This window comes from Schistocerca gregaria, chromosome X (assembly GCF_023897955.1).
Source record: "Schistocerca gregaria isolate iqSchGreg1 chromosome X, iqSchGreg1.2, whole genome shotgun sequence".
Classification (NCBI taxonomy): Eukaryota; Metazoa; Arthropoda; class Insecta; order Orthoptera; family Acrididae; genus Schistocerca; species Schistocerca gregaria.
In genome coordinates this window covers 581,117,532-581,144,763 of record NC_064931.1, presented here as the reverse complement: position 1 = coordinate 581,144,763, position 27,232 = coordinate 581,117,532, and the positions used below count along the sequence as shown (strand labels likewise).

The 27,232-nt window shown below is 43.6% G+C and overlaps 1 protein-coding gene across 1 annotated transcript in view; it reads left to right on the top strand.

Moving 5' to 3' along the window:
- The window catches only part of LOC126299427 (ly6/PLAUR domain-containing protein 6B-like), a 1,925,736-nt gene that overhangs the window by 511,423 nt on the left and 1,387,081 nt on the right, over positions 1 to 27,232 (top strand). The window contains exon 2 of the mRNA XM_049991326.1: positions 3,879 to 3,951. The gene's annotated coding sequence lies outside the window, so the exon portion shown is untranslated. The remainder of the gene's footprint in view (positions 1 to 3,878; positions 3,952 to 27,232) is intronic.

The window sequence follows — 27,232 nt, the reverse complement described above, 5'->3', positions numbered from 1 at the left end:
ATGCTATTATTATTTGGAAAAGTTAAAAATATCATGAGATATATGTTATGTTCTTAAATAGCGCAATACCTAAAAAACTTTGTGCTTTACTCTACGTTCAGTGAAGTCGTATGTTAAAATGAATCACGTTATATATACCCCATCGACCGCCTCTGTGTACTCATGTACTATAGATCCAAAGCGTCATGTTTCTGGAATAAGATGCACTCCCACGCACTCTTACAGTGAAGCAGAATTCTGTTTGGGATTCTTAACGCCACGTTGATACAAAACAGTAAGTTTTATTTTCACTAAGCCTGTTAAGGAATTATCTTGTCTCTAACATGATTTACGACACTTTTAGATATTAACTGTAAAATAAAGTTTTTTCAGTATTTTTTGCTCCTCTCATACTATCTCTTTTGATATTTACGGGTTTTTGCAGCTGTTTTTTCATAATATAGGTTGTCAGCTTCGAAATGATGATTTAATGTGATGGTAAGTACATTGATCTGCGCCAGTTACCTGTAAGTTGCGAATATAAAGGTTTATTTCAATTCATGCCACAGAAAACGTATGTAACTCGGATAGACTGAAGTTTTCGGTGACTAGTTTTGATATCACCAAAGACGTAAAACGTACCGCCTCATTCAACTGTTTCGATGACCTGTCACCTGACGATGGTCTAATTTAAACAATGTGACTGCTATGAAGTTATGCCATGTAGCAATAGTTTTAAAGTGTAATAGTTGCGTGAGTTTAATCTAATGCCACTAACGCATTATATTTGCTTCGATAGACACATTCACGTAATTCACTTCTTGATGGAGATTCATCTCCTACGCTACACTGTTTACTGAGATAGTAACCACAAAATGAGAACACTGAGAGGTAATTTCGGCAATATCTCTTCAACGGAGAATTAACAAGACAAGGGAAGGAGAGGAATGAGTTCGCTATATGTCATCGATGGAATGAAATTTCCTATATTTTCTTTCATAATAGCGAAACTCTGTTGTCGTGTAAGTTGGGTGCCCTTTACAGAAACTCTGGGATATAAAATCTGCTGCTAGACACTTTGATCACAACCAATTAACAAAAAACTGGCTGCTTAAATTTCTTGACCAAATTATATCCCTACCTACTAGTACTGACTTCTTTGTTGAGAAAGATTCAAATGGTTCAAATGGCTCTGAGCACTATGGGAGCACTTAGGTCATCAGTCCCCTAGAACTTAGAACTACTTAAACCTAACTAACCTAAGGACACCACACACATCCATGCCCGAGGCAGGATTCGAACCTGCGTCCGTAGTAGTCCCGCGGTTCAGGACTGTAGCGCCTAGAACCGCACGGCCACCGCGGCCGGCGTTGAGAAAGACGGTGGCATACTATCACGGATTCACCAGTCTGAAGGAAGGTAGATGCACCTCTTTGTACATCGCAAACCGAGGTATAATGACATTTATTTGTTCGTATCCAGATGGCATTACCCGTTGGTGCAAGATTGAGGATGAAGTACGAGGAATAACTGTTCATGCGTTTTCATTAGGGCACTATGCACCTCGGTAGGCTGTTAAACAAATGGCACTTGACTTGACGTGCAAGAAGCTTGTTAAATTTCTGGTAATCTAAGTCATCTTTCTGCACAAAAAATTAAATTTTAGCTATCGCAATGAATTTACCTTATCATCTGAGTTAGAATGGTACAAATAGTAACGGAACGCTTCAAAATCCCAACATGTCCTAGACTGCTGTCGAACAAGTGGTCAACATTTGGCAAACAGCGACTCTACTTCGGAACCACGGTGGCAGACAGAAACAGATTTCACTTCGAACTTAATATCCTAACTGTGAAATAAAGAGCGATTTATGCACATCGTCGATCGAACAAGGGAATAATATGAATGAAGAAATAAACCTATGCTAACAATTTTTCACAACAGGGCACAATGTTAAAAATGAATAATGTGAAGTATGTCTTCTATTGTCCAGCCAGGACAAATGTATTTTTCTGCTCGGTTAAAGTTGATCTTAGGCTTCGTATATCAAGAGTTTACCGTATTCTTTGCAAATTTGATGTGGTGTACGTGGGTCAAACTACACAATCGTTTGAAAATCTTAGGATCGCGTAACAGCAACATTCACCGTTCATTCAATCTGCCAAGTTTGCCGGTACTTACGTTTGTATCGACAGTGAACAGCTGACGAATTACGGTAGTATACAAGCTACAGTTTAATTAGACTGCGTTCTAAATGACTCAGTGGATATTTTCGTTTCGGAAAATTTGTCTGTGGAGAAAAATCTCAAACAGAAGTACCGCAGAATGAGATTGTCAGTTTTGTTTTACGAGAGCAGTAGCGATGTGGTTAGCAGACTGGACTCACATCCGGGAGAATGAATGCACAATTCCGCGTCCGGCCATCCTAACTTAGGTTTTCCGTGATTGCCCTACATCGCTTAGGGTCTATGCCGGGATGGTCCTTTGAAAGGGCACGACCGTTTTCCTTACCAAACTTCGTTAACCCGAGCTTGTGCCCCGTCTCTAATAACCTCGTTGTGGACGAAACGTTAAACACTAACATTCAATTCTTCTTTCGGTATGGTTTCATACAGCTTTTTGGTATCACTGATATCAACATAGATTTTCGTTATAGAACGAAACAAAAGAAGCACATATCTCTCGGTGCGTCTATTATGGATGGGATTTCTCTGAGGCTATGGCAGTCTCGACTACTTCTGGACTGACATAATGATTCTGTTTAAAGTCTATGGGATGACTCAGTTTCAATAATGGATTCTCGGTTTTAAATTTAAGTTACTACGTTCGTCAGCGCCTCAGCTCTCCGTTTAGAAACTGAGCCTGGCAATGACATTTGCAAGGCAAATGACGGTTTACTCAGTAATCATGTCATACATAACAATGAAGATAAACCTTCGGTCAATTACTATGAACAACTATTAATTGTCATAGACACTCACTTATCACTGTTTTGGAAGAAAACCACCTGCAGAGTCTCTTTAAAATTCAAGGAAACTATTACAAGAGTTTATCTACAAAATGAGAACCTATAAGGACCTAAGGGACCAAATCGTTACATATTCCCCTGTCGTTTAAAGCCTTCAGAGATCAGTAGAGACGAATAACTACTTAAGGTCCAAATGGATGGGGTGAAAATCGGTCACCGCTATCTTGAACGATCGATGCCTACATTAGTTTAAAAAACAGAAGGAAGCCGCATATAAATCTAAATCCAGTTTTTTACATTTATGTTTCCCTCATTTTATAAAAATAGTTATCCTTCCTCCATTATAAAGGACTACGTAAGTTTTTATAGCCGTTTTACATACATCTCGAGATCATTGTTGTGATTACATAAATGATTTTTCTTTCTGCTTGACTTTATATCCGAAACTAGGGCTGCCACTGCATCTCCGAATGCTTCTATAAGCTCCCAAAAGCACATAACCATATCTGATACTGTAGTCAAAACTGGTAATTTCGAGAAAGAGATACCCACAACACGGCCTCTTACAGACCATTGAACGAACGGAAATTGGCCTGGCAGCATAGCATCAAAAGAGTCGTTTACCAGTCACGTAACTTGGGTCGTTATGAGTTGAGCAGTCCATCACATACTGATATACGTCCAATGGGGGGCTCCACTACATGGAAGAAGAAAATACTTTCATCGGATGGCCTGGGACATGATGACTAAAACAGGGTTGCAAACATAGAGAGGCGACCATTAGAAGTCAGCACCCGTAAATTAATTACTCTTTTATATCATATTTGTGAACGTTTTGCTGATATTCTCTATATCTCCTCCTTCTTGCATTATAACTTTAAACGAACTTCATCAGTTCATTTAATTACGTCAAATCCGTTGCTGTTGCAGGTTCCTCCTGTGGGAAGACCGGTTCTCGCTGCTGCTGGAACACGTCTTGACGCCGGTTGATCCTCATCTGCAGGTAAAGTTGCATCTAACATCGTCATCTTACGTAAACAGTAATCTTTGTTATTCTTCAATTTCTTTTCACGGATTTAACCCTGAACGAAGTGTCTGCATCAGTCTACTGCTTTGTAATTTATACAGTGGGTTTAATAAGTCAGGTGCGTCAAAACAACAGAAAACAAGACAGATTATCACGTTAAGGTATCAATTTTTTAACAATATGATCATTAATTTTTAATTTATCGAATGGCATGGAAGGAAAATGTATAGTTGGTGTTCTGTGATGCAGCGCTCCTGTCACTGAATAGCAGATATCGTTGCAAAATTAAATTAGAAACTTATTCAGCCTAACAGCTTTGTACTGAAAGGTGATGTGTTCAACAGACAGAGAAGAAACAAAGCAGAAGCATTTATCGGTTGGATAGTGGCTTCTTGCCGTGCAAGGACACGGCCAAACACCTCATAATTGACGCAACCAGTTATGTGGATCGCGACGTCACAAATGATGAAATTAACAACGTTCAACAAAGTCTCAAGACAAGTAGGGGAGACCGGGACACATTGATCATAGGGACCCGTTCGCCAGTTGCTATAATTACGACGAACTGTCGTCAGAGTACGCCACCAACCTAGGAGGTAGGGGGCAACAATAGTGTAGTCTTTGAAGAAACGCGTCGAGTAGGGGCAGGGGAAGCATTCTACGTTTTCTTTTTTGTGATAATAAATTTTGCTTCCTCAAGACAGTTTGTTGTGTATTGCAAGACAACACTCTTCCTGAAATCCGTAAATTAAGAAGCGTTTTGGCACTATATACGGTGATAGATGTTTAAAATGTGGTCGTAAACTTCCTAACTAATTGAAGTATGGCGACGGGTCACAATAGCCTATTTAAATTGGGGCCCATCAACCCACATAGTCAACTGGCTCCGCTGTCTTTTCGTAAGAAAATTCTCTCGTTAACATTATTAGATTCAACGTAGTCGAAGCCTAGATCGTATCTAATGCAATTTATACGTTAGCACACTGCGCCCTACACATATTTAAACATGTAGTATCTATGTGGTATTGTTTTTCTCTTCCAAAACCCTTACTCGTGTTCAAGAATTAAACTTAAATGGTTGTTATATAAATTTGAAATTATCATTAACGGGACATTGCAGGCCATCATATTTTGAGTTTCAAGTCAACGTGTATCTCGGAAAGTAGTTATGGTTTTACTCGTTATCGTTGTGTCATCTTGTCTTCTAGATGGTTCGAAATTATAAAACTAAAACTGAAAGAGGCACTGTTTCTGAAGCAACTATGAGATTAACAGTGGTAGAAGTAAGACGACATGAAAGATCAGTTAGGAAGGTGAGCAAAGACCTTGTAGTACCTAGAAAAACTTTAGAGAATTACTGGAACAAATACAAAGATTTAGAACCATCTGAAACAGCAGTAAAATTCTGCGATAGATGTGGCTTCGCAAAAAGATTTCAGTTAATATATTTCTTTGGGTTGCACTGTTACATTTCATTTTTTCGATATTTTAATAACAATACGAAATACTCTGATGGAAAAATCGTAACGCCAAAAATTAATTAATTAATGTGGAGTAATGAAATTTCGGGAATACATTTGTCTAGATACCTATTTAAGTGATTAACATTTCAACATCACAGATTAATGTAAGTGCGAGATAAGCCATTGCAGATAGGAAATGCTGGTACATTAATCACCGGTGTAACGGCTAGAAGTTTGAGTGCAAGCATGCAAACGTGCTTGCATTTCGTTTTAAAGGTGCCAGGCGTCAGTTCGTGAGATGGAGTTTCATGCCTGTTGCACTTGGTCGGTCAATACACGGAAGCTTAGTGCTGGTTGTGGACGACGCTGGACATGTTGTCCGGTGATGTCCTATTTGTGCTCAATGGGAGGCAGATCTGGTGATCGTGTGGACCAAGGCAATCTGTTGACACTCTGTTGAGCATGCTGCGTTACAACAGTGGTATATGGACGAGCTTTATCCTATTGGAAAGTCTCCCTCGATTGCAGTTCATGAATGGCACCACAGCAACTCGAATCGCCATGTTAACGTATAAATCTGCAGTCAGGTTGCGTGGGATAGCCACGAGTGCACTTGCTGTCATACGAAATCGTACCCGAGACAGTGACTCCCGGTGTAGGTCTAATGTGTGTAGGCCACAGATAGACTGGTTGAAGGGTCACACCTCGCCTCATTCCAACCGGACCCATAACTAGCTTTCATCAGAAAACGCAAAATATTTCCACCCTGCCCTCCAATGACCTCTCGCTTGACATCATTCATGTCACAAATGGCGGTGGTTTGGGGTCAGTGGAATGCACGCAAGAAGCCGTCTGGCTTGGAGCTGTCCTGGACTTAACCGATTTGTAACCGTTCGTTGTGTCAGTATGGTGCCAACTGCTGTTCAGATTGCTGCTACAAACGCAGTACGTTCAGCCATAGCCATATGCCGCACACACCGGTCTTTCGCCTCGATATTGCCACGTGGCCGTCTGGATACTGATTATCTTGCAATCGTACATTCTCATGAGTACCACTGCCAGCAATCATGTACAGTGTGCAGATTCCCGCCAAGTCTTTCTGCACTGTCGCAGAACGAACATCAAGCTTGTCGTAGCACTATTACATGACCCCTTTCAAACTTAGTGAGGTGTTGATAATTATGTCTTTGTCGCCTTAAAGGCAGTCGTGACTAGCATGAACTCATCACGTTCAAATTCAAAGGTAACTAACGCTCACGACCGCTATCGTGTTTGTTTAAAGAAAACCTGAATTGCATCTCATAGTGGGAATACTAGCGCTACTATTATGCGACTAGTGCGACATCATTTTGTAGGTGTAGAAACACGCCTGCCAACCTCCGTTTAGGTCGCACCATTCCTTTTAGGTTGTGTAATTTTTTTCCACCAGTGTATAACTGAAAAAATATATAAAACTAAGTTCACCAATAATTTTCTGAAAGCTTTATTTATTCAAGAATTATTTAGCTATAAAGTTGTACGAATTTCTATTGAAATAAATCATGAGTTTTAAAGTCTATGTATTGTAAGTTAAATAACCAATGTCGTAAGTGAATTAACGATAAAATCATTTGGACGAACATGTACCTACTCCTGGGCTAAGTTGCCCCGTGAGTGGGGTACGTTCGCCCAGGTCGTACAAGAAAGTTAGATTTTTTTTTAATGAATAGACAAGCAGTGGGAAGCTTTAATTACTTAGACGCAAAGCCACGAAACAATGTACCAATGATTTCACACTAAAATTTAAACGAAAAAATTTATAAAGGTGCTGGAAAAAGTCAAGGGAAAAAGTGGGCGGGGCCCCATGTTGCCAAGATTATTTCGAATACGATGCAGAAGTTCATCCGGTAAGCCTTTACACATTCTGTATACAGCCCCGATCTCTCCCCATACGATTCCCATATTTTTGGAGCCCTCAGGTGTACTGTCGTCCGAAGAATGAGGTCCCATGACAAAGTTGGTTTCTCACGAAGGAACACTATTACGGACAGTCGCTGCCTGACGCAGCAACGAATGAGATATGTCGGCGTAGACGCGCCCTGTGAACAGAAATCGTTTCCTCGTTAAGTATTTCAGCTGGTTCAAGTTTCAACAAAGTGATCTAATTTACGTAAAGTGTGTGTTGTATCCACTAGACCTCGTCCAGAAGTAAATCTAGGGTTTCTAGGACCCACTACAATGCCGACGCGAAGGTCTCAAGTGCTTTTACGTCCGCCACTGCATCAAAAAAGTCAATCGTAGCCTTCAATTTGCTTCGGACGAAGAAGGGCACACCCGAGTCTACTCAAGGGTCTGTAGGCAACCACAAATTATTTTTTTCCATGGACGCAGTGACCGTCTTGTCTCACAGTGGGATAAACAGTTACGGCGATTAATTTTGAAATAATAAACAGTTTATTCACTTTCTCCATCTGTCTCAATTTCATTTCACTATCCCTTATAAGATTTCGATACAGTATGCTGTTACATAATTCTCTTTACTTAATGAAAGAGAGTAGTAAAGGAATTATAATTATTTGTATGTCTAGTTTTGCCCTTAATGGCTCTGAGTACTATGGGACTTAACTTCTGAGGTCATCGGTCCGCTAGAACTGAGAACTACTTAAACCTAACTAACCTAAGGACGTCACAGACATCCATGCCCGAGGCAGGATTCGAACCTGCGACCGTAGCGGTCGCACGGCTCCCGACTGTAGCGCCTAGAACCGCTCGACCATTTCGGCCGGCTTTCCCTTAATATTTATTATATTTATTTATTATATTTATTATTTATTATAAACACATGTCTGTGGCTGAAACATTTCCTTGGAGATGGGCCCTACACCTGTCATTATTCCTGCCAGCAGAACCTTGCCAACAAAATCAAAAAATTGTGCGCAATCGGCTCTTAATGATTTCACTCGCACCACTATCTTTGTTATTAACTGCCTGATACAGAAGACATATTTTTCCGTACTCCTCGATTTTCACTGTTTTGTAGTGGGATAAACTGAAATGTAGCATTCATGTTTTCCACGCTAGTATAGAAGCCGACTCGAAATCTGTTAAGTGAAAAACAGTTCACTTATTACGTTTTCTTAAGCGTAAAAAGTACAAGTCGACTTCCGATATTTCCTTTGGGTATGAGTGAGATCATGTACATCAGATAAATTCAGTTCGACGACTTATACACTAACAATTCACGTAAAATTCATCAGTGTTCTTCGTGTTGACTGTATCAAAGCTCGTGCGTGTGTTGCGGTATATTGCCTATTCGAGAACGTTGATTATTGCGAACAAGATATTTCTTATTAAGATATCAGCTCTAATCTACATTGCAGCCCCATACAATCCTGGCAGTAATATTCTCGTTCAGGCTATCTTTCTCCCTAGTTTCAATGTGTACCTACTCAGAAACAGATTTCTTCGAGAACTTTTAGACTTTTACGAGTGTCGTACATGACATACTTCTCAACAAATTGACAGCTGTGATTTACAGCAGCGCATTCTACAAATTTGAACAGTAAAATCTGGTTTTAACAACCTCTTCCCCTTAATCAAAGTCTATGGCTTTACGCAGTTACTGCAATATTTTCACCGTCTTCTAGCGTGGAGTAAAAATGTCTGATGTGGCAGCATCTGTATATTTTGTCCGGATTTGTCGTATATTTCCATTATTTTAGAGTTTTTTACGCCAGACTGTTAGTGAACATAACTTTGAGAAATAAAAGTTCAAAATTCAGAGTTTCACGTAGTCTCAGGTATCACTTGTTATAACAGAAATCACTTTGTTCAGCGTTAATAGCTTAAACGGATCGCGTATTCTATGTAGCGTGAAAGATGAAAATTAAAAAAAAAATTAGCCGCAATGATGCACCTCTGCGAATTCTGTCCTTAGCTGGGCACGGGATGAGTTAGTTACTGTCCGTGAACAGCTGGAATTCTCCCTGATAACTGTCTAACTATTCTAAGATGGTGTGAATGAGCATGTACACGCATAATGTTATACTGCCACTACGCGCTCCACTATGTGTAGAAGTGGCTTTCTGTGATCTACAAGTTAGTTTGTGATATGGAAGTTAGTGGTAGTTCTGGGGGCCATGTACATGGGAGGCAGGGACCAGGAAGAACCCAGATTACAATTCCATTGAGGATGTCGAAAACGTTTTTCAACGTTGTATGTACTACTGCCCCTAAAGATTGTCGCTAAAAAGGTAAGGCAGTTTTATAAAATTAGATTCTGTAACCCTATTTTCTATAATACTAGGCCTATTAGAGAATAACTTAAATTCTGCTGATCACAATCGTAATTTTAGGAGCCAATAATGGTTTCGACTGTTTACTGAAAAGAGCATAGAATCGCAGTATTTTGAAGTAAAAATTTTTTATTCGGCTCGACAATGCCAGCACAATATTTCATAATCTGAATGGATATAGTTTCGGGACAGTTTCCATTTTTCACAAAAACTATAATTACTAAAATTTCTAGTTTATCTGTCGAGTTTGTCATTACGCATTGACAAGCGATGTACGAGTGACAGATACCATCTCGCACGCTTGTATCCGTTGATCTCGGAAGCCCGATCTACTAGATGGTATTGATCAATCCGCACCCTGCCTCCTTAATCTCTCTGTTCACACGAACATCTGTCTCCCGCCAATTTATCCAGGACTTAGTCGGCTCAGGGCCATTGCCAGCTGCGCAAGCAATTAATTTCTCCTGGCGCGTCCCTTTCCTTCCACCATCTCTCCTCTTTCGCAATCAACTTCAAATTTACTCTCATACGCTGAACTTCAATCTTGATTAGCAAAAAGCAAAAGATTTAGAGAGCTTGGTAAGTGTACTTTATCCCTGTCTAATAATTGCTGCTCGCTAACTCATTTGCTTCCTGACTCAAGTCATTAATGTAATTGGTTTTCTCTTAAACTTGTCAGAATTGTCTCTCAAGCACCTCACAATTTCCTTAGCGACTCCACTCTTGACTCTACTATCAGACCAAGATGCAGAAAAAGATAATATTTTCACCAAGAAACTTGACTTCATGCCAACATTAAATCCGAAAGAAATGACACCTGAGAGATGAAAATCTGAACTTCTCTGTCTCCCTGATATTTGCTGAAGAAAATCTGAGAACATACTTCCAATCTGTCTTCCTCTGATGCTACATTTATCTTCTACCACCTGGAACTTACGATGCATAATGTATGTGGGACACCACTGGTCAGGTATAAATCTATTTTCTCATGTCTAGGTTCTCAACAAGTCTTCTACGATGACAGGTAATGGAAATTTTTGTCGTTGGAATTGATGTATTATAGTTTTTACTTGAACTGCCGTTTGGGTCTATGGTTGCTTAGAATACTAACTGTAATTTTAACATGTTTCAACATATTGTGTATGTGTGGTCACATTTCTGTCGAAACTACAGTAATTTCAGAACTGTACGCATGAAGCAGAGGGACAAGAAACTACGGCATATCGGACTGGAACTTCCCTGTTCTACGATGATTTGAAGTCATGTACTTTAATGATTCACCACCTTTCCACTTGTTTCAAGATTTCTTAACAACAGATTACTGCGAAGCGTGTACTTTTAATGGCATCTTATACTAACGATCTTTCGTGAACTATTGGTGGCTGAAATGCTACTAAACTAATTTTTAGTGATGATTCCTACGAGAGGTTTATTTCAATCAAACCATGACAGGTTTCAGATATCTTACGAATCCATCTTCAGATGGGATTTAGAGATTTCCTTACTTTCTTACTGGAGCCCCGCTATGTTTTCATTGTTAGTTTGCTGCACTAAGTTACACAGTAGCCTTTTTCTAAGTTTAACTAGAGATTTAGTTTTTTGACGTCTGTCGAAACATTCTTGAAAGGGTTTTAAATTGAGTAAAACATGAAATGTGGTGAAAGTTTACGTGCTGTATAAATCTGCATGTCTATCTCATCCAGTACTTTTATTATGAATCTCTATACTAACACAGTTTCGTACGTAGACTATGAGAGTGCTGCTGAGTTCATTGGAAAACGCTTTAACCAAATCATTCTATGTTTAATGGCAGCACACCCAATAAACATTTACTAAGTGTGGCCCATCTTCACAGGGGTAATATTAGCAATATTTCCAAGGATATTACAATGATAAGAACATTAGGTTACGGTTCTGTGAGACTTTAATAGCACAGTAAGGCATGTGCAATGAAATTAATTTAAAATTAGTAATGTGAAATAAATTATTTGAATATTTTTTCTAATATGGCATTCTATTGGATGCTTAAGATTACACATACAGAGATTATATAGAGTGTCTCTCCTAAGAGTTGGCCGGCCACGGTGACCGTGCGGTTCTGGCGCTGCAGTCCCGAACCGCGGGGCTGCTACGGTCGCAGGTTCGAATCCTGTCTCGGGCATGGGTGTGTGTGATGTCCTTAGGTTAGTTAGGTTTAAGTAGTTCTGAGTTCTTGGGGACTTATGACCTAAGATGTTGAGTCCCATAGTGCTCAGAGCCATTTGAACCAGAGCCATCTTAAGAGATGTAACGCACATTTTCTCAGGTATTTCGTCAGATACCTACAATTTCGCGTTTGCTATATGTATCTGGAGTCAGTCCGAACAAATACTGCTCATCAAGCCGTTCATGCGACGCTCATTGTGGATGGAAGACGCCGGTTTGTTTCCAGCTATAAACAGCTACTGGACTACCGGTTATTCTTCGTGTTTTATCGGCGCTGGCTATACGTATCATTAACACGAGTATCGTACTAGACTAACCTCTCCAGATAATGATCACGTGGAATACCACTTCACAAAGTATTATGTTTGTAACGGGAAACAAACCGCGGCTTCCTGTTCTCACTAGAGTTGTATGAAAGACGCGATGAGCAGCACTTTTTTCGGCTGACTCCATCTACACATTGCTACACATGCTAATATGTGCTGAAACATTGGAGAGAGTGAGCCTGACAAATCTTAGGTGGACACCATCTATCAAAATAATATGAAACGCTGTGCACAGTGCATAAACAAAGTAATATTTTCTTATAATATAGGAACAAAGTTGATTTTCAGCACTGAATCTATAGTTGCATTCTACTTTATAAATAATCAAATAATATGATTCACTGATTAGTCACATCAATTGCACCTAGAAATCTGTAATGTTTTATGAAGGGCCTTCAATAAGTAATGCAACACGTTTCTTTCTTAAAACAGATTCGTTTTATTCAGGATTCCAATATACTGTATTATACCTCACTGGCTCCAAAACCTGGTTTTCAACATAATTCCGTGAAATGCGACGGCCCTACGTCTCCTTACTGGGAGGGCCTCTAAGCCACCATAGTACAGCACTAGTGGTTGACGTCGGAGGCAGTGCCTTGCCACAATCAGCCCCATAACGCACAACTTATTCAGCACAGATGGTAATTCGTTGGCCCTTACGGTCCTTTGTTAAGTGGCTACGAACCCGGCGGGCACACATCTCTGAGTACCCCAACTGGTGGAGGAGTGTGTCAGTATTACAGACAGAGACGTCCAGTTGCGCAACGAGATGTTTGATTGCGATTCGTCCATTACCTCGAATGAGAGTGTCCGCGCGGTCCAACATTGCGGGAGCTGTAACTGTGTGCGACCAGCCAGCACGCGTGAGATCTGACAGGTTTGCGCGACCTTGTTGCGATGATGACAGACGCCTTACTCAACGACGTATCGTGCTTTTGTTAACTGCCAAGTATCCGTCGACATTCTGCGAACTCCTGTGAATGTCTGTGATGCTCGGATTTTCCGCCAAGAGATACTCAACAACAGCTTTCTGCTTAGAACGCACTTCCGTTACAGACATTTGTAAACCTACGTAAGGCAGCTATTGGAACTTCATAAAACTATAGTATCTGAATCGGGAATGTTCCCCGATGTCCCGCGACAAATTCCTAATTTTCTTCAAACGAAATCTGCCGAGAAAAAAAAAATGTGTTGCATTATTTATTGAATGTCCCTCAAAAGAATTGCCTGTGGCGGTACTTTACACAACACAGATTTGAAAAGGGTACACTATGTCTAGTACGCATTTTAACACCCAATATACTAAAGAATTAAAATAGTAACTCCACAAGTAACTGAAAATAGGTCACTCCTATTTGCAGCTCGTAAAAATGATACACAAACGATCGTTTTACTCATCCGTGCTGCTGCAGGAACGGAAGCAGCCGCCTTTACTGACTGTTCAACCAACTCGCTAACAGTACGAACAATATGCTCCCCATATCTCTATGCCAATCACATCTGTGTGGTGTAAATTATCAGATAGCTTACAGAACATCTGCAGTGATGAACGTAAAACTGTTCTGAATTTGTCTGGTATGGAAATAAAAACACACGAAAGTAGACTGTTATTGAAGTGAAACTCCCGAAGAATCAATAACAGGGAAAGGTGAAACTATGTTCTCTCCACTTACAGTTTTAATTGTTTACCCTTAAACTTGATAAAGATTGTTAGCACAAAATACAACAGAGACGCGATAAGTCTCTTACATAAGAGTTATATATATATGACCCACTCATTGGTCATGGTGCAGCAACCGTGATACATTTTCAGTAGGAAAACACGGTCTAGGCTGCAAAAATAGCGAAGGTGCACACCAAAACTTCGACTGCATATTACTCATGCGCTATCCGCAGTTCCTATGCGACCACGAAAGATGCCTCAAAAAGGCCAAACGCGTCAGTAAAGCTTACGGTGGTTATGCAAGCTAGAGTGGTTTTTCCTATTGATGTTGTATTAAAAACTGGAGAAACATATTTTCTCAATTCACGATATTATTCTTTAAAATACTCTCAAATATGGGTACTACCGAGTTAGGACTGGTTCCCGCAATCAATTTTATTCCACAAGTGTTAAGAAAAAGTAGCGATGTGTCAGACGGATTTAAACCATTCCGTACTGAAGGAATCATGCATTTATGCCCACTTAATGTGTGGTTTGGCTTCGGTAGCATCCAACAGTGATTCATATTCCTCCACCATCTGTGAGTATATACAAATTGTCTGCAGCAGTACTTCTTTTGCTTTATTTTCTTCTTCTACTTCTTCCTGAAGTATACTCACAAAAACTTCCATCAACATAATGCTACCTGTAAAGCTATCTCTCTCATTGGCCATCTAGAAAAGTTGATAACCGTTTCCATTTTTTAAATTGTCAATAACGCATCTAGCTCCAACTATCATTCTGCATTTAAAGTCTGTTAATTCTCGTCATGCGATCATTATCATGTCGGGAACCTTTTCACATAAGTCAACTGAATACATATGACAGCTCTGCCAATGCACTGCCCTTTTATACCTTGTGTACCCGATGCTACCTCTATCTGTATATGTCCATATCGCAATTCTACGAGTTCCACCACCTCAGTGTATAACTGGCATCTGCTCTGGTAAGTGCAAAGGTATACGCCGCCAACAACCGCCGATATTTCGACAGGACCACATCTTGCCATTTTCAAGGCAAAACTGCAAGCAAATGCGTGTTATTCAGGGGAGCTTAATACTTCGATTTTCAAAGAAACTGCGGAAAAATAATGCGCACACACACACACACACACACACACACACACACACACACACACACACACACAGAGCAAAACCTAGTGTCATGACAAACCAAAGATGAAAGACGTTAGAAGTTATCGATAATGAAATTAGTAAACAACGGGTGAGGTAGCATGAACTCTGTCTTTTTGTTTTTTGACAAGGGACAACGCATGATTCCATACAGAATTTCAACAAAAACTAGCATCTCTATTTATAATGTTACATCTACATCTACATGACTACTCTGCAATTCACAATTAAGTGCTTGCCAGAGGGTTCATCGAACCACAATCATACTATCTCTCTACTATTCCACTCCCGAACAGCGAGCGGGAAAAACGAACACCTAAACCTTTCTGTTCGAGCTCTGAATTCTCTTATTTTATTTTGATGATCATTCCTACCTATGTAGGTTGGGCTCAACAAAATATTTTCGCATTCGGAAGAGAAAGTTGGTGACTGAAATTTCGTAAAAAGGTCTCGCCGCGACGAAAAACGTCTATGCTGTAATGACTTCCATCCCAACTCGTGTATCATATCTGCCACACTCTCTCCCCTATAACGCGATAATACAAAACGAGCTGCCCTTTTTTGCACCCTTTCGATGTCCTCCGTCAATCCCACCTGGTAAGGATCCCACACCGCGCAGCAATATTCTAACAGAGGACGAACGAGTGTATTGTAAGCTGTCTCTTTAGTGGACTTGTTGCATCTTCTAAGTGTCCTGCCAATGAAACGCAACCTTTGGCTCGCCTTCCCGACAATATTGTCTATGTGGTCCTTCCAACTGAAGTTGTTCGTAATTTTAACACCCAGGTACTTAGTTGAATTGACAGCCTTGAGAATTGTACTATTTATCGAGTAATCGAATTCCAACGGATTTCTTTTGGAACTCATGTGGATCATCTCACACTTTTCGTTATTTAGCGTCAACTGCCACCTGACACACCATACAGCAATCTTTTCTAAATCGCTTTGCAGCTGATACTGGTCTTCGGATGACCTTACTAGACGGTAAATTACAGCATCATCTGCGAACAGTCTAAGAGAACTGCTCAGATTGTCACCCAGGTCATTTATATAGATCAGGAACAGTAGATGTCCCAGGACGCTTCCCTGGGGAACACCGGATACCACTTCAGTTTTACTCGATGATTTGCCGTCTATTACTACTAACTGCGACCTTCCTGACAGGAAATCACGAATCCAGTCGCACAACTGAGACGATACCCCATAGCTCCGCAGCTTGATTAGAAGTCGCTTGTGAGGAACGGTGTCAAAAGCTTTCCGGAAATCTAGAAATCCTGTCGATAGCGGCCATTACTTCGTGCGAATAAAGAGCGAGCTGCGTTGCACAAGAGCGATGTTTTCTGAAGCCATGCTGATTACGTGTCAATAGATCGTTCCCTTCGAGGTGATTCAAAATGTTTGAATACAGTATATGCTCCAAAACCCTACTGCAAACCGACGTCAATGATATAGGTCTGTAGTTAAACGGATTACTCCTACTACCCTTCTTGAACACTGGTGCGACCTGCACAATTTTCCAATCTGTAGGTACAGATCTATCGGTGAGCGAGCGGTTGTATATGAGTGCTAAGTAGGGAGCTATAGTATCAGCGTAATCTGAAAGGAACCTAATCGGTATACAATCTGGACCTGAAGACTTGCCCGTATCAAGCGATTTGAGTTGCTTCGCAACCCCTAAGGTATCTACTTCTAAGAAACTCATGGTAGCAGATGTTCGTGTTTCAAATTCTGGAATATTCCATTCGTCTTCCCTGGTGAAGGAATTTCGGAAAACTGTGTTCAATAACTCCGCTTTAGCGGCACAGTCGTCGATAACAGTACCATCGGCACTGCGCAGCGAAGGTATTGACTGCGTCTTGCCGCTTGTGTACTTTACATACGACCAGAATTTCTTCGGATTTTCTACCAAATTTCGAGACAATGTTTCGTTGTGGAACCTATTAAAGGCATCTCGCATCGAAGTACGTGCCAAATTTCGCGCGTCTGTAAATTTTAGCCCATCTTCAGGATTTCGCGTTCTTCTGAACTTCGCATGCTTTTTCCGTTGCCTCTGTAACAGCGTTCGGACCTTTTTTGTGTACCACGGGGGATCCGTTCCATCTCTTACCAATTTATGAGGTATGAATATCTCAATTGCTGTTGCTACTATATCTTTGAATTTGAGCCACATCTCGTCTACATTCGCATAGTCAGTTCGGAAGGACTGGAAATTGTCTTTTAGGAAGGCTTCTAGTGGCACTTTATCCGCTTTTTTAAATAAAATTATTTTGCGTTTGTTTCTGTTGGATTTGGAAGAAATGGTATTGAGCCTAGCTACAATGACCTTATGATCACTAATCCCTGTATCAGTCATGATGCTCTCTATCAGCTCTGGATTGTTTGTGGCCAAGAGGTCAAGTGTGTTTTCGCAACCATTTACAATTCGCGTGGGTTCGTGGACTAACTGCTCGAAATAATTTTCGGAGAATGCATTTAGGACAATCTCGGAAGACGTTTTCTGCCTACCACCGGTTTTGAACAAGTATTTTTGCCAACATACCGAGGGTAGGTTGAAGTCCCCACCAACTATAACCGTATGAGTGGGGTATTTATTTGTTACGAGACTCAAACTTTCTCTGAACTGTTCCGCAACTGTATCATCGGAGTCTGGGGGTCGGTAGAAGGAGCCAATTATTAACTTAATTCGGCTGTTAAGTATAACCTCCAGCCATACCAATTCGCACGGAGTATCTACTTCGACTTCACTACAAGATAAACCACTACTGACAGACACAAACACTCCACCACCAATTCTGCCTAATCTATCTTTCCTGAACACCGTCTGAGACTTCGTAAAAATTTCTGCAGCACTTATTTCAGGCTTTAGCCAGCTTTCTGTACCTATAACGATATCAGCTTCTGTGCTTTCTATTAGCGCTTGAAGCTCAGGGACTTTTCCAGCGCAACTACAACAATTTACAACTATAATTCCGACTGTTCCTTGATCCAAGCACGTCCTGTAATTGCCAAGCACCCTTTGACATTGCAGCCCATCCCGCACTTTTCCGAGGCCTTCTAACCTAAAAAACCGCCCAGTCCACGCCACACAGCCTCCGCTACCCGTGTAGCCGCCAGCTGAGTGTAGTGAACTCCTGACCTATTCAGCGGAACCCGAAACCCCACCACCCTATGGCGCAAGTCAAGGAATCTGAAGCCAATACGGTCGCAAAACCGTCTGAGCCTCTGATTCAGACCCTCCACCCGGCTCTGCACCAAAGGTCTGCAGTCGGTTCTGTCAACGATGCTGCAGTTGGTGAGCTCTGCCTTCATCTCGTAAGCAAGACCGGCAGCCTTCACCAAATCAGATAGCCGCTGGAATCCAGAGAGAATTTCCTCAGATCCAAAGCGACACACGTCATTAGTGCCGACATGTGCCACCACCTGCAGCTGGCTGCACCCTGTGCTCTTGATGGCATCCGGAAGGACCCTTTCCACATCAGGAATGACTCCTCCCGGAATGCACACGGAGTGCACACTGGATTTCTTCCCCTACTTAGCCGCCGTATCCCTAAGGGGCCCCATTACGCGCCTAACATTGGAGCTCCAAACTACCAGTAAGCCCACCCTCTGCGATTGCCCGGACTTGCCAGTTTGATTTTAACAACTTCCTTAATAACTATATCCCAATTGCTTGAAGGGCGTGCCACAATCTCTTTGTTGTTGTATTTCCATAGGATGACCGGTGCCAATACAATGTTCTGCAACGGCGGATTTTATTGTTTGTTGTAAGCGTGTTTTCCGCTTGTGCTCAGTACACCGGTTCTATGCAGTCCTGATAGTGAAATGCCATATCCGGTGAAATTTGGTCGACGTGGTAAAATTTTATTTCAGTCGACGTCACACTGGGCGACTTGCGTGTAGGAAATGAGGATGAAATGACGATGAGGACAACACAACACTCAAGCCACGAGCGGAGAAAAATCTCCAACACGGCCGGGAATCGAACCCGAACCCGCTGCATGGGAGGCAAGCATATTACCACTTTTTTTCCTTTTTTTGTATTTTTTCTGTTTCTGTTTTTTTATGTAGTGGAACGGTGGGGGCTCGGGGGGCAAAGTGGGCAGGGGTCGAAACCCGAGGCCTGGCCACAGTGTCCTCCTCACCACCACCGAGCCTGTGGTGCTTAGGGAAATGGGAGACACAGGAATCAACAGTAGTGGAAGGCGTTGTAATTTATTTATTTGCATGTGTTTTTGTAAGATTCACTAATATCATGAAATTATAGGAACACATCAGCGAAAGAGAAAAGAAATATAAATTCTGGTTGAAGAAAAAGAAGGGAAAAGGAAAAGCAAAAAGAAATAAAATCCGCGCAATCTACGAAGCGTTCTCCCATGCGCGGAGGTAAGAAGTAGAGTAGATCGTAGGCGGTTGAAACTCAGACACCGCTGGGGGTGGAGGGGTGGGTGCCCTCTGAGCCAGGTACCCCCCCAACTCAGTGGAGGTCCAATAGAAATACACCGTTTGTTGCAATATGCTTGGGACAACAGTACATTTTCAGGCGGACAAACTTTCGAAATTACAGTAGTTACAATTTTCAACAATAGATGGCGCTGCAAGTGATGTGAAAGATATAGAAGACAACGCAGTCTGTGGGTGCGTCATTCTGTACGTCGTCTTTCTGCTGTAAGCGTGTGCTGTTCACAACGTGCAAGTGTGCTGTGGACAACATGGTTTATTCCTTAGAACAGAGGATTTTTCTGGTGTTGGAATTCCACCGCCTAGAACACAGTGTTGTTGCAACAAGACGAAGTTTTCAACGGAGGTTTAATGTAACCAAAGGACCGAAAAGCGATACAATAAAGGATCTGTTTGAAAAATTTCAACGGACTAGGAACGTGACGGATAAACGTGCTGGAAAGGTAGGGCGACCACGTACGGCAACCACAGAGGGCAACGCGCAGCTAGTGCAGCAGGTGATCCAACAGCGGTACATCGCACGGCCGACGTCTTTAATTTCCTGAATGAATATTTCGATGACCGTGTGATTGCTTTGGGCTATCCGAAAGATAGAGGAGGCGGCGTGGATTGGCCTCCCTATTCGCCAGACATGAACCCCTGTGACTTCTTTCTGTGGGGACACTTGAAAGACCAGGTGTACCGCCAGAATCCAGAAACAATTGAACAGCTGAAGCAGTACATCTCATCTGCATGTGAAGCCATTCCGCCAGACATGTTGTCAAAGGTTTCGGGTAATTTCATTCAGAGACTACGCCATATTATTGCTACGCATGGTTAATATGTAGAAAATATCGTACTATAGAGTTTCCCAGACCGCAGCGCCATCTATTGTTGAAAATTGTAACTACTGTAATTTCGAAAGTTTGTCCGCCTGAAAATGTACTGTTGTCCCAAGCATATTGCAACAAACGGTGTATTTCTATCGCTGCTCGTTTAGTTTTTATTGCCGTTTCAAATATATCGGTCATTTTTGAAACACCCTGTAGTTGGCAAATAATGTTCGGTAACGTGGCGTGTTTTCGAGAGGTGCATCGGCTGTTCGTAAATAAGTCCAGAAGTCGAGGGGGGATTTAGGTCCCTCATGAAAGAGATAAGCGACCGCCCACCCTTTGACCCATGTAATTGCATGACATTTGGCGGCGGGAAAATGTCGGTCCTCCGGGTATAGAAACAATTTAGGTTCGATTGTGTCTGGTGGCACCGGGAGATAGTAGGCAATGATTTGCTGCACGAAGCGCAATACATCTTGCGATGAGGCGCATGTCAGACGGTGTTCATCAGTGTCCAGTTGCTGGCAAAGGAGACAAAGAGGGGATTCTGACAAGCCAATGTTGTGCAGTCGCTGCTTCGTGGCAAGTTTCCTGTTACTATGTGATACCACAGTGCCCGGACGTTCGTAGGGAGGAAGGGCTGGTGGACGGTAGTCCACACTGTAGGCCACTGGATGGAGGGATGTTTGGTCTCCATCACATTCCGGGGAACACAGCGCAGCAACAGGCTGTAAAAATCCTTAGTCCTAGGTGGGCGTGTATCTGGGAGATTGGTATGTAATGCAACTGTAGTCGACGAAAAATGTAGAAATATGGGACAAATAAGCCACGAAATGGCCGACAGGCACCGGTGGTGAGATGGAAGCAGGTAGGAGGACCTCAAGCAAGCTGCGTGTTAAAGATGTCCCCTGGCCCATCCACTGTTTTCTCATGGTACTCATGTACAAGGCTGCAGCTCGCATACGGACATTGAAGAGCCCGATGCCATCATACCTTGAGGGCAGGGTAAGTGTCTCATAACGGACTTTAAACATTGAACCAGCCGTGAGATAATAGCCAAACGCCGCCTGAAGGCTGCGCCCGATTACTGTTGGCAGAGAGAGAACCAATTTTGATGCCACATAAAGATTAATAGACTCAACCCGTTGAAGTGTGTCCTGGCGGCGCAAGAGGTTCTGGCGGACGTCGTTGCGGATGACGTGTAACAGGCGACGGAAATTCGTTGCCGCTATACGTGTGACCGTGGCGGTAAAGGTAATGCCCAGGTACCGGAAAGTTCGCACAAGCGGCAGAGGTGCCACTTCACCCTCCTGGAGGCCTCGTCCAATGTGCATTGCAGAAGATTTGGCGACATTCATGGCACTGCCAGTGGCAGCCCCATAACGGGTAATCAATTCGAGGACTTCCCGAATCTCAGAGCCGGAGTGAATGAGGAGGAGGAGGTCATCAGCATATGCCCGACAGCGAAAAGTGTGTTGGCGTAGGGTGAGGCCAGAGAGCTTGGTCGTCAAGCCACCAATAAGGGGCTCAAGGGCAATGGCATACAGGAGGGTAGAAAGGGGGCACCCCTACCGTATCGAACGGCAGATAGGTACCGGCCCTGCTAATCGTCCATTGACTTGGACACGTGAACAGGCACTGTCGTAAAGACGTCGGATGACGTCGAGAAACGGAGGGTGGATGCCCATTCGGGCTGCCACCGAAAACGGGAAACGATGACGCACTTTATCGAAGGCGCTGTCGAAGTCTATAGCGACGACCGCTGCCCGGAGTCTGCAGGCCGCCGCTATAGCGATTAAGTCGCGGCATTCCGCTGTGGCAGTCTGTATGTTAACCTGTCCGCCAGGCGTCGTTTGCTCTGGCGAGAGGATATGAGGGAGTGTAGTTCGGAGCCGCATTGCCAGTAAGCACGCGAAAATCTTGTAATCGGCATTGAGTAGGGTGAGCGGTCTGTAACTCGTGACCATTCAACCACGACCTGGTTTGTGGACTGGTATAATGACGCCCTCAGCAAAGGCGGGTGGGATTGCTTGGTCAGATGTCATCAGTTCTTGATACATAGTCGTCCACCGTGGTGCCATGAGGTCCCGAAAGGTACGGTAAAACTCAATCAGTAAGCCGTCAATAACGGGCGATCTGTTACAGCACCCTTGGCGATTGTGTTGTTGACTTCGTCTGGCGTGACCGCCACTGTCAAAGCATCCGCCTCCGTGTGGGGGAGGGTGCTCGTGACGTAATGCAAAATGGAGTCGTCTGCTGCAGTTTCAGCGTCTTCATCACTATAAGTACAATGGTAGTGCTCGACGAATGCGTGGACGATGTCATTCTGAGTGGTCACCTGTGTTCCATGAGGCGTGGTCAGAGTGCTGATGATCTGCCGACGACCCCTTCGTTCGTCGGACACTATATCATGCATGAATGGAATTTCTAAATTCGCGTGATCGTGGCGCCGCGTCCGTATCACGACCCCTTGCAGTTTCCGGCGTGCCAGCGCAAGTATCTTCGCCTTAGTTCTTTGCCGTTCCAACTGGTTGTCCGGGGTTGGCGGTTGAGCATCCAGATCTCGGAGAATCGCGTAATAGAAGTCAACAGTGGTGCGATGCCAGTCGGCCATGTCCTTCCCGTATCTCATCAGTGTTCTCCGGATCGCCGGCTTGGCGCAGTCCAACCACCATGTCACTGTCGAGTGGTAGCGGGGAAGGCGCCGTTCGCAGGCTGTCCACGTATCAGTGACATGTTGGCGATACGCCAGGTCATGCAAGTGTGAGGCGTTGAGTTTCCATGGCGCACGGCTGCGCCGCGGAAGGAGTACCGTACAGATGTAAGCACAGTGGTCGGAAAAGGCCAGCGGCCAGCGTTCGGCGCCCCGTATCGCAGATCTAAGAGTTTGTGAGACATACAGGATATCCTGTCTAGTCGGCTTGCGGAATGACTTGTAAGAAAGGTATGGCCAGAAAGGTCGCCGTGTTGAACTTCCCAGGTATTGTGAAGCAGGAGGTCTCGCACCACTATACGTAGCTCCACACGTAGTATAGTGGGGAATCTGATCTTTAGGATTCATAACGCAGTTAAAATCACCTCCTAGTAGGCAATGGTCATAACGCCCTAAAAACAGGGGAGTGATTTCCTCGGAATAAAACTGGGCTCTTTCATGTCGTCGGTCGGTGCCTGAGGGAGCGTAGACATTAATGATGCGTGTCCGTATGGCAGTGAGTGCCATGCCCCGAGCTGATGGAAAGAAGGCTACATCGGTCACAGAAATCCCGTGGCGGACGTAGATGGCCACTCCGCGGCCCATAGGATCACTCGCGGTGGCGTGGGCGGTATAGCCATTGATATCCGAGAGACTAGCCAAGTGAACTTCCTGCAGAAGGGCGAAATCAATATCCGAAGCCCAGAACATCTCCTGCACAAGGCGGATTTTCACCCTGGAACGGATGTTGTTGGTGTTGATGGTTGCTATCCGGTAGGCCTGGTGTCGCATTGCTGGCGGCGGTCCACTCCGCCGTCTGTGCAAGGGTGTGGGCGTCGCAGCGGAACGTTATCCCGCTGGCCCGCAGGGGAGTCTGGGGGGAGTATGATTAGTGGTGCGGCCGTGACGGCGCAAGGCCCCGTAACGGGTCCTGCTCCTAGACCTCATCCTCGTGCCACGCCGTGGAAGCGGACACTGGTGTATCGTCCATTTTGTCTGCAGAAGATGTTGTAATCGTGCGTGGTGTAGCGTCGCCTGTGATACGTTCATGATTTAGTTCAGGGTCAGCACGGGGCGTAGGCACACCGATAGACGTCTCCGCGCTCGTAACGTCTTCGTCAGCAGTAGCGGGTTCTGAGGCCTCGTGCTGGTAGACGGTTACGTCCTCCTCGACTTGTAACGTCTCCTCTTGGCCGGAAACGGTGCGACGTCTTCGCTTGCGTATGGGAGTAGTGCCGCGATGACTTCCTCAGCAGGAAGTTCGAATGGCAATTCGAAAATGCGTATCGTTCGCATACCTAAGCCTGCGTGGTCGACTTACGTCCCTCACATTGCCATCAGCGTGACAGAAGCGGAGCCCCTGTTTGGTCTCACGTAGTATACGTTCGCACACCGCATCGTTAATGATTTTCACATAGACCGAGCTGCTCACGATGGAGAAATGTATGCCGATAATATCGGTCGCCGGGATCTTCACTTCCTCTGGCAGAAAACGTTCCACTTCGAGCGCATTGGGTCGGGCATAATTATTGCAGAAAGTAAATCGAAGTGTTGATTTACGGTAACGGTTCGCCATGGATCGTACAAGGTAAGCCGGCACTTAAGCAACGGCCGTCAGAATGTAAACAAGGAGAGCTCGCGCGCCGCACGAAGTCAACACGTACGCGTCCGCTCTGTTGCCCTGCCGAAGGCAGACTGGCCAGTCAGCTAAACAGGCGGACAGTCCTGCCAGGATAAAAATATGTGACATGCCACAACTGAAAAGATTAAGGTAGTCACCCGCCTCGGGCAAACCAGATTCGCCCTTGAAACTTTCTGGCAGATTAAAACTGTGTTCCGGACCGAGACTCGAACTCGGGACCTTTGCCTTCCGCGGGAAAATACTCTACCATCTGAGTTACCCCCGTCCGACTCACAACCCGTTCTCACAGCTTCAATTCTGCCAGTACCTCGTCTCCTACCTTCTGTCAAGTTTGGAAGGTAGGAGACGAGGCACTAGCAGAATATATATATTCGAGTATCTACGTACCATATGCCTTTTGTGAATAGAATAGTTCTTAAGTATTTCATCTGCCACTAGCCATCCAAGTCAGAATGGTTTTAAAGTGTGTATATATCTATACAGCTCACAGTCTGTCAAAATTGTTAGTATGGAAACCTATGCTATTGGGGCTGTTGAAACAATTTTCTAAGCGCGCACAGTCAATAAGAATTATTGTAAAAGTTATGTTACTCGGGCTATGGAATTTAGTGGTAGTAAAGAAAATATCTCCTCATTAGTTTTTGGCGCAGATTTACAAAAAAAGCACATTCTCAACATTTGTTACTGTTACAGCATGTGAGTTGAAAGTATCTTTGCACTGGGACAGCAGAGTCAGTGTGCACCTCAATAATACTGTGTTGTACCTCAAGAACGATATTCTATTTGTGCGAACATTTTGTCATCATGCGTCTTCGTTGTCATTATTTTTTAAAAAAAAAACTATCCCCTATTGCGCTATGAATGTATACAGGGCGATCCATTGATAGTGACAGGGCCAAAATCTCACGAAATAAGCATCAAGCGGAAAAACTACAAAGAACTAAACTCGTCTAGCTTGAAGGGTGGAACCAGAAGGCGCTATGGTTGGCCAGCTGGATGGCGCTACCATAGGTCAAACGGATATCAACAGCGGGCCAGACATAGCGCCACCTGGTTTCCCCCATTTTTATTACATATTCGTGTAGTACGTAAGGAAATATGAATGTTTTAGTTGGACCACTTTTTTCGCTTTGTAATGGATGACGCTGTAATAGTCACAAACGTATAAGTACGTGATATCACGCCACATTCCGCAAGTGCTGACGGTATTTGCTTCGTGATACATTATCCGTGTTAAAATGGACCGTTTACCAATTGCGGAAACGGTAGATACCGTGTTGAAGTACGGCTATTGTGATCTTAATACCCAACGGGCGTGTGCTATGTATGCTGCTCGGTATCCTGGACAACATCTTCCAAGTGTCCGGGCCCTTCGCCGGATAGTTACGTTATTTAAAGAAACAGGAAGTGTTCAGCCACATGTGAAACGTCAACCACGACCTGCAACAAATGATGATCCCCAAGTAGGTGTTTTAGCTGCTGTCGCGGCTAATCCGCACATCAGTAGCAGACAAATTGCGCGAGAATCGGGAATCTTAGAAACTTCGGTGTTGACAATGCTACATCAACATCGATTGCACCTGCACCACATTTCTATGCGCCAGGAATTGCATGGCAACGACTTTGAACTTCGTGTACAGTTCTGCCACTTGGCACTAGAGAAATTATGGGATGATGACAGATTTTTTTGCACGCGTTCTATTTAGCGACGAAGCCTCGTTCACGGTAAATTAAACCGGCATAATATGCACTATTGGCCAACGGAAAATCCACAATGGTTGCGACAAGTGGAACATCAGCGACCTTGGCGGAACAATTTATGGTATGGCATTATGGGAGGAAGGATAATTGGCCCCCATTTTATCGATGGCAATCTAAATGGTGCAGTGTATGCTGAAAAATGGTTCAAATAGCTCTGAGCACTATGGGACTTAACTTCTGAGGTCATCAGTCCCCTAGAACTTAGAACTACTTAAACCTAACTAACCCAAGGACATCACACACATCCATGCCCGAGGCAGGATTCGAACCAGCGACCGTAGCGGTAGCGTGGTTGCAGACTGTAGCGCCTAGAACCGCTCGGCCACCCCGGCCGCGAGTGTATGGTGATTTTCTACACAATTTTCTACCGGTGTTACTACAAGATGTTTCACTGCATGACAGAATGGCGATGTACTTCCGACATGATGGATGTCCGGCACATAGCTCGCGTGCGGTTGAAGCGGTATTGAATAAGACGTTTCATGAAAGGTGGATTGGTCGTCGAAGGGTCATACCATGGCCCGCACGTTCACCGGATCTGACGTCCCCTGATTTCTTTCTGTGGCGAAAGTTGAAGCAGATATGCTATCGTAATCCACCGACAACGCCTGACAACATGCGTCAGCGCATTGTCAATGCATGTGCGAACATTACGGAAAACGAACTACTCGCTGTTGAGAGAAATGTCGTTACACGTATTGCCAAATGCATTGAGGTAGAGGGACATCATTTTCAGCATTTATTGCATTAATGTGGTATTTGCAGCTAATCACGCTGTAACAGCATGCG